This window comes from Homalodisca vitripennis, chromosome 5 (assembly GCF_021130785.1).
Source record: "Homalodisca vitripennis isolate AUS2020 chromosome 5, UT_GWSS_2.1, whole genome shotgun sequence".
Taxonomy (NCBI): Eukaryota; Metazoa; Arthropoda; class Insecta; order Hemiptera; family Cicadellidae; genus Homalodisca; species Homalodisca vitripennis.
In genome coordinates, this window is record NC_060211.1 from 80,618,613 (window position 1) to 80,624,367 (window position 5,755).

Consider the following 5,755-nt stretch of genomic DNA (forward strand, 5'->3'; position numbering starts at 1 on the left):
AATTGTTCTACTAAATGCAGTACTATTTTAATTAAGTTGTAAACAGTATGGCAGCTAAAGTGGTAGTAACACTCAAATAAAAAAACCACTGTAATCAATGTTTTTCTATGAATGTACTGCAAATGTGAAATATTGAATTAGTTTCTTATTTGGCCGAGAGATTATAGCACCTCCCAACCACTCTTAAGTGATCCACACCTAGTGGCTGACTGAACTTAACTGAAAAATCACTAGGGCCACTCAGCCAGCACTTGGTGTGACACACTGAGCTGAGAGACTGCTCCAAGTGATAATCCTTCGATCTGACAAAGAAAATTGCCATTGCCACACACAAGGGCTCTTCCCTGAGCTGAGGAGACCAACCTATATGTAAACCAAGTACAAAGGGTCAATCCTACTAATTTTAATAACATTAATAGCTGTTAATAAGCTTTATAATGATGTATCACACCAAGAACCTAGCGAGGATAAAATTTCGGGGGGGTCTAGACAACTGATATTTTCCTGTAGTGGACAGAGAGTAACCCATTTTGTTTCTTAACCCATTGAGGAAGCAATTATTCTAGCTTGTCTAGGACTGATTGTTTGAATTGATTTTGGCGAAAATGAGTATCTTTGATATATCATGGACAGTCAGTACTGTCATACTGTCCAAGTATTGTGTCTACTTATGAATAAGGAAATTGTCTTGTTGCATGAAGTAGCGGAAGAACTAAAATCTCGTTCAACAACCATAATTTAACCATAATAATAATTCTTTAATGCAGTAAAACAATTAACAAAATTTTATTGCAAGCGTCATTATAATATTGATTTAAAAAATTTATAAACTAAACTTATCTTACATTATCATAGGCGGAGTCAATTCCACATATTAATGTGTGAACCTAACAATATATTGTATTTTGCATGGTTTGGATATTAGAAAAGGAGAAGTAGAATAATAATAAGTGCTAATTTTTATCCCAGCAGCCCATCGTAAACTCATCAACGGAGTAAAATGCAGACAACAAAAAGTGTCGTAATCGAGATTTGAATTGTTTGGGTTCATTAATTCGTTTGAGACCTCCAGGGAGCTTATTGATTATCTTGACACCCACTTGCGATGGCAAGTGTTCGAACATAGTCGTTCTATGCTGTTCAGTTCTGAAGTTGTTTCTGCTTCTGGTCTTGTACCAGTGTATGTCCCTGCCCTGTTCCAGTTCACATTTGAATCGGCAGTACAGGGTGACATTGAGAATATAGAGGCTGGGTAAGGTCAAAAATTCAAGCTCCCTGAAGGCAATTTTACACGACTCACTGGGTTTTAATTTTGAAATTATTCTAACAGCTTTTTTTTGTGTTCTAAATACTCTATCAAATTTGTATTTAGAACAGCTGCCCAATAGTCACAAACAGTAGGTCAAATGTGGATGTACTATGCCAAAGTAGGCTGTTTTCGGTACATCTAACAAGCAAAATTATGCTAGATTGCGTAAGACATAAATGCATGAGGCAACCTTTGAGCAAACTCTGTCAATGTGATCGTTCCAGGTAAATCCCCAGAAACTGTGGATTCGGCTTCATCTGCCATCACAATAGGTCTATATTCACCTTCGTGTTAACTGGACAAAATTTGATTACGTTAGTTTTGGCATAGTTAGTTTTCAGATTTATCTTTGAAAAGTGCTCGATGCATGCGTTTAGTTCAATAAAGGCTTTGATCTCAAGATCCTGTTTCGTATTTGATCTGATGCAGAGGGTCGTATTGTCCGCATATTGAATCATCTCTCCATTTTGAATTGATGAATTCATCAATCTGTTGACGTAAATGAGATAAAGTATAGGCCCCAAAATTGAACCCTGGGTAACACTATTGCGTTTTTACTTTGCCTGACAGGGTGTTCGCAATCTGCACACACTGCTCTCTGCCACTGAGGTATGACGAAAGCCATTTACGCAGCTGACCTCAGACACCACATAAGTGATGCAGCAGTGTCCCATGATGCACACAGTCAAAGGCCTTTGAAAGGTCGAGAAATATGCTGAGCACGTGTTCTCGCCTCTCCAAGCCATCAACTCAGTCAATGAGTTTTGTTATATCAATAGTCGATTTGTTTATTGTGAATCCGTACTGCTCAGGGTTAAGAATTTCAAACTGTTCAAAAAAACCATTAAGCCTTAAAATGAAAACCTTTTTTAAAATTTTGCTCATGACTGGAAGAATGGAAACAGGACGATAATAACTTGTGATGCAAGGATCATCCTTTTTAAAAATCGGAACCACTCTTGCTGTCTTCAAAGCCGAAGGGAAAATGCATTGGGGCGAAGAACAGTTTTATTAATTTAGTAAGAGGTGTCAAGATGTGGTTGAAGCAACGCTTGATCAGCTACACTGACATTCCGTTTTGTCGCTGGACTTCTTTGGCTTGAGGTCTCTTAAGACGACTGCCATCTCTACCTCCCCCACAGGAAATGGAATCATGGAAAAGACTGTTCTCAATACAAAATTTTCGATAGTGCTGTCACAACAGAAAGATGTGCTTGGTACAGCCACAGGCGAGAAAAATTATTGAATTTGCTAGCCACTAGAAAGGGGTTGTCTGTTAATTTTTAGTTTCGGATTTGACTTTTTATTAGTTTTTTGTGATATAATGCTTTTTATTATTTCCCACGCACTTTTTGAAAAGTTTTCTGCATTCTCCAATTTTCGTTCGACATCCCGTGCTTTAGCGGCTTTTATTTCCTTGCGATAATTTTGTTTGAATGTTCTTTAAAAATTTTGACATTTTCGTTAGTAGATTTTAAATAAATTGAATGGTAAAATTTGAGCCTTTCTCTTAAGTAGAGAATATCCTAAGTAATCCATGTAATACTCTTTCCATGAGATCACTCCTTTATCATTCTATATGGGCAAGTGATATTTAATTAATAATTAAAGCAGTCATTGAATGCAGTGAATGTTTCCTCTACGTTTTCAAAAGCGTTGACAAATGACCCAAGATTCTCTTTGGAGGAGTCTGTTGAGAATTTAAATGTTTTTGTTTTTAAATTTTGCTGAAGAGGGTTCGAATGTAGGATTGAATTGTTTGATTACGGTCTTCTGTGTGAAATGGTTAGAGATGGCTACGTCGAGAACAGTAACAGAAACGCCCATAAACAGTTAACACTAAACATTGAAAACACGATACATCGAATGTAAGCAGAACTTTGAAGTGACGAAAATTGAGCTTATAGCAAAATGTAAACAATAAAAAAACAAGTTATTAGTTGTGGTTCCAGTGAGCAAACAACAAATCGAAACTGAATAATTGCTTATAAGGATGCACGAGGGCTCAAAACTGCAATCTAGCGGAAAAATAAACAAATATGTGATCGTTAGCGTATAAAAAGAGTAAAAGTGCCGCTAGGGCATGTTCCCCTATGGGTTAAATAAAAAGTTCTTGACCCGTTTATTTGTTGAGAATGATCTATCAGCAGTACATACGTCAGTAATAATGAATTATTTAAATAATAATATTCTTTTACTAAGTAATTGAAAATTTTGGGGAGATCCGACCCCTAAATCCCCTTGCTGGCTACGTCCTTGTATCACGAAGTTTTATTTAATACACAACAGAATTATGTACTCTCCTGCTGTACATTGTCCAAATTAATTCACCCCAGATACACATTGTAATAATATTCAACTGGTAGAGGAAAAATTCTTTCTATCCAAGCAATATCTTAAAAACTAATATAAAAATTTGATATTTTGCATGAATCTTTCTTTCTATATAGGTAACATTACATTCAATTATGGTCCCTCCATGTGATTTGGTAGATAATTACCAAAGTCTAACTTTCACGGAATATCTCAAAAATGGATTGAAAGTTCCATGCGTTATTACTACACTGTAGGCTGTCAAAATCCCTCATTTATCTGCCTGAGGAATCTCCCATGATCTTATAGCCAAAATTAGAGTTTATAAGTGTTTTGAGTTTAATATTGTTATTATAGCGTAAAACTTAAGGATGTTTCATTATAGTTCAAACTTGTAAAACCATCTGGAGTTTTTGCATCAGGTTGGAAACTAAGCAGATTTTATTTATTAGTGAAAATAATTGTAAAAAATTCAAAGTTTATAATAATTTTGTAAGAACTGAAACATATATATATATATATATATATATATATATATATATATATATATATATATATATATATGCTTTTGCAAAAATTGAGTAACTCGTATAACTATTTTAAGCACTCTAGATACTTTGTAAAACTTGAGGTGGTAATCAGGGAGCTATTTGTCCCCCCAGGGACTTGTTCAGGGATGAGAGCAATTTTTCAATAAAATATGGATTTTTACTTTAAAATCCATGGAGATATGTTTCTGAACTTGGGGGCGTATTTGTGTTGAACTTATGTACAGCTTGTAAGTTTCTGGTTCACCCTGTATCAAAAGATAACTAACACAACTATAAATCAAAAGATGGCATTAACTGAAGATGGTTTTCCACAGCCAGGCCAAAATGTCTCAAGATTTTGACTTATTGTGTTGGCAATATTTTGACTTGGAAGATAATCATTACACCTACATGTAATCTTAGATTATTAACACTAAATTCTTTCGAAGTACTGGATGAACATAAAGTGAACTAACAATAAATGTATGTGATAAACAATATTAGTAGCTTACACTTGTTAATTATTAAAGCAATTAGATAAAATATAAGGTATTCTCCAATGACCATTAAAGCCCTAGATTGCATCTGCTGTGTTGTTAGGGGAAATGGATTTTACATCCAAATTGGTTATATTACAAGATGATATTAAAAATATTTTTAGAGAATTTGATTGATTTATTACGATTTTTTGTATTCAAAATTTCTTTTTTATGTTAAAAGTTCTGTCCTTAAGTTTATTCGATCCAGGGTCTGTTGGGTGATGAGGTAGTCACAAAGTAACTGTTGTAATTCAGGTGTAGTATTCTCATCAATATCTTAAGAATTGGAAGAAGTGTATTAAAAAGACATTCCTAAAGCAAATATCTGCTTTGCAATTTTAAAAAGCTCAAGAGGCTAGCCAGATTCTACCTTAATTGTCTGCCATTCACATCTAAACACTTTTCATAATCTAGCATCAGCTTCCTTAAACGCTCTGCATACAAGTTAGTTTACTGAAATTCTGTAATGGCAAACATTTTTTATCAAATTTTTAAAATGTGAGAAAATTGTACTTCCAATTGTCACATGTAACATAAGATTGTATGGAGAGTAGTTCAAAACATTTGTTACGAAAATCTTCAATCTTGTTGGTTAAGGTATTGATGTAAGGATGATAAGTGTAATTCGTGAAAGAGAGTTGCTGGACAAGAGTTACGTTTGTAGTTTGATTTTGGATAGTCCATATCTCAGTTTGGTAAATGTTTCATGGTACATGTGCAGGGTGTCTACCATTTACAGAAGTCCCGGAAAAGTCATGAAAGTTACCAAAACTTTGTTTAAAATAACATTTTTTATGATATAATAATTACTTGTAAATGGAACTCACTGGTATTTATTTATAAGTGCATTATATTATAAAAGTCACTGATTTTCATCATACCTCAGCTGTAGGCACCCTAACGTGTTTTAGACAATATTCTTTATTTGTATTTACTAAAGAAATACAATGGCGTCATTAAAATTCTAATATTTCTTGCTTTACATTATTTTGATTTTCTTAATTTCAAGATTTATTGTTTGAATTTAGTAGGTTAAAGGGAAGGAGAAAATGTAAAAATACACA